The following is a 3610-nucleotide window of genomic DNA, read 5'->3' as shown; positions in this document are numbered from 1 at the left end:
TGATTCTTTTAGTTTCAAGCTGTGGTTCTGATTCTTTTAGTTTCAAGCTATGGTTCTGCTTCTTTTAGTTTCAAGCTCTTGTTCTGATTCTTTAATTTCAAGTTGTTGTTCTGATTCTTTAATTTCAAGCTATTGTTCTGATTCTTTTATGCCCCTTTTCCACCGTCACAGAGCGGATCAGATCAGTTCGGGTTGGTTCAGATCGGTTCGGGTCTGTTGTGTTTCCATGTACATTTCTGGACCGGCTCTGTAGGCGGGGACTAGAATCCAACAAGTCTTACCACCTGGTGGCGGTAGTGCTCCCTTAAGCTACTTACTAGTCACCACTAAACGTATTAGAAGAAGAACACCCTGAAGGTTTTGTCACACGATGTTGTGGAAGAGATGTCATGCTCTAATGGAGTACCTCATGAGCTGTAACTTTTAAACCTGATTCATAATCCTACCTTACTGCTGCTTTAAATCCATGCGTTTTTCATTTTAGTATAGATTTTTACAATAAAGATGTATAAAAATATCTTCACTTTTATTATTTGCAGATATGCACAAGTTTCATGTTAAAATTACAAAACATCACACTGTGCTGTAATCTTTGAAACTGCTTTTACAATAAGATACAGACTTGAAAACAATTAGATTAAATTTTGTCCTTGAATTTTAAAGATTTGTCTTTCATTAAATTAAAACATAAATTTATTACTTATTAATCTAAAAAAGTTAAGTCTGGTCCTCTGGACATTCAAAAAACAAAACTAACAAAAAACATTTAGTTTATTTATTATAAACTGTATTGTTTGTTTTGTGAATGTCCAGAGGACCAGACTTAACTTTTTAGATTTTTCTACCTGGATTATTGAGCAGCATCAGGATATTAATTAATAAATAGTCAGTTGGTCTGTGAACACCATGGGGTCCTAGAAGAGTTGAAGAGGAGGCTGTTGATGTCTGTGCCTCCCTGGTGAAGATGCTGCTCCCACAACCCTGAAGCAGAAGAGGATGGATGGATGGATGGATGATGGATGGATGGACGGATGGATGGATGGATGGATGGATGGCGAAGGAGGAGACCATCAAACACAGCAAGAGTGGTCAGTTCAGTTGAACTCCTGCCTGTTTGCTTCAGATCAGCTGTTCAAATCTCTGCAGGTTCAAATAAAAGGTGCACCAGGACTTTCAGCTGAATCTCTCAGGCCACAGTTGTACGGACGATAAACGATAACTGCTAAAAGATAACTGATGACTGATAATCGATAACTGTCCTTTCTGAATTTTTGACTGTTTTTGTGTCACTTCATCCTCGAACCAAAAATTTATAACATAATAACAGTTGAGCAGATTCTGGTAATCTTTTCTTAGGATTCATTAAAGATCAAATGCAATTGGAAATTCTTCTCAACTTCCAGTATGAATTTAAACAAACACTATATGAACTTAACATTGTAAAATTTGTTTAGGAAATTTAATGTTCAAGGACACCACTTAAGAAAAAAATTGTTTAATAAGAAAAGTAAGAAGTGAAAAATGTACAAAAATAAAAAATACTTCCTCCAACTAATGACTGTGTATCTGTGTGTCCCTTGTCTCACGGGCTTCATCCAGAAGAAGACACAAGTGTTGTTCCTGCTGTGTCCGCTTCAGTTCTTCATGTTCATTCAGTGATGAAATAAGACTTTTCTTTACTGGACTCTTTTCTCTTTCTCTTCACCAGAAAGAAGAAACAGGTGGTTAATTCAAGCTACATACTGTTTTTGAATAAATGCATGAAACAAAGAAAGGTGCTGCTAACAGCTATAATAGATATATTAATAATAATAAACTGATCAAATAAGAAAATGAAAAATAAATTGATTTAAAAATAATGAAAATGATAATAATGGATATATGAATCAGAAAGTATTATACAGATGCAGATATTCTTTGTCATTCGCACCTCATGTGGTCCATGTGGTGGATCAAAATTATGTTCACAGGGTCCCAGTTACATCCAACAATAAAATATAAAAGAAAAACAGTAATAAGATCTAAGATATGAACTAAGAAAAACATCAACTAAAAATATGATAAGCTCTAATAGCATAAAAACATTAAACACAATACGCAGAACAGCAGCACGGACATGAGTCTGTGTGAACAGATGAGCACGAATAAACACAGCAACATGAAACAGATCAGCAGCAACACGAAACAGATCAGCAGCAACATGAAACTGATCAGCAGCAACATGAAACAGATCAGCAGCAACATGAAACTGATCAGCAGCAACATGAAACTGATCAGCAGCAACATGAAACTGATCAGCAGCACGGACATGAGTCTGTGTGAACAGACGAGCACGAATGAACACAGCAACATGAAACAGATCAGCAGCAACATGAAACAGATCAGCAGCAACATAAAACTGATCAGCAGCTACATGATGTGATTCTTCACAGTGTTATATATTCATGAGGCTGCACAAACTCTAGTTCATGTTGCTGTTTGACGTATTGTTTTGATTGTTTACTGCTATTAGTGCTTAGTGTTTTATTAGTAGATGTTTTTTAGTTGATGTTTTTCTTAGTTCATATCTTCGATCTTATTACTGTTTTTATTTTACATTTTGTTGTCTGTAACTGGGACCCTGTGTACATAATTTCATCCCAATTCAGTATTTATTCAACATTTTAGTTTTTTACTTTAAAAATAAAATAAATCAAGTCCTTATTGGCACAAATAAAGTGATGTGGAACAAGTTGCATCTGTTCTTACCGAGCACAGAAGCTGCAGCGTTGTGCTGCTCTGTGAGGTGCAGCTGGGCTGTGATGGAGCTCTGTCAGGTGCAGACTCCTCTGATGGAGGTCTGTCAGGTGTAGACTCCTCTGATGGAGCAGGAGCAGGAGCCGGGAGGCTTGGAGGGTTTAATGTGGAGTTTAGAGATGAACCGTCACGCGCTGAAATACGTTCTGGATAAAATACAGTGAGAAACGGGACCGGAGGACAGTTAGCGTTTATGCAAATTAGCTTAGCATCGTAGCACCGATGTTGTCCTATTATGGCGTCAGCCTCTTTTGTTAGTTAAAAATATGTTCAGAACCGATGCGATGAGTAATTTAAAATATGTTTAAAGTTAGAAAACACTCACCATCTTCTATAAATGGTTCAAGTAGAGCAGTAGTCGTGTCCAAACCACCCTCCAATCCTCCATCTAGCTCGCTTTGACTTTTTTCGTCGGCCACCAAGCACAACAACACCTGCACTTCTGCATTTGACCACGGCTTTGATATTATTGTTGTTGTATAGCTTCAAAATACTAAAATATACGCTCCTCGTGTTATCGCTAATGGCAAGCGGTAGAGAAAAAAATGGTGGATCGAGTTGTTTGGAAAGACTCCACAGACTCCTCCCCCCGACCAATCAGTGACCGACAGTGTTTCTGACGTCACGGCGCGGCTCGCTCGGAACCCTTGAGAAGCCGGGCCAGAATTTAGCGAGGCGAGCCGGTTTCTGGAACAGTGGAAAGACCTCAAACGCGCTTCAACTCGGAAATATCCGACCCGCGCCGTGACGGTGGAAAAGGGGCATTAGTTTGAAGCTGTTGTTCTGATTCTTTTAGTTTGAAGCTGTTGTTCTG

This window comes from Nematolebias whitei, chromosome 18, assembly GCF_014905685.2.
Source record: "Nematolebias whitei isolate Nwh7 chromosome 18, NemWhi1, whole genome shotgun sequence".
Lineage (NCBI taxonomy): Eukaryota > Metazoa > Chordata > Actinopteri > Cyprinodontiformes > Rivulidae > Nematolebias > Nematolebias whitei.
The sequence above is the reverse complement of the archived record's forward strand: the minus strand, read 5'-3'. Positions refer to the sequence as shown.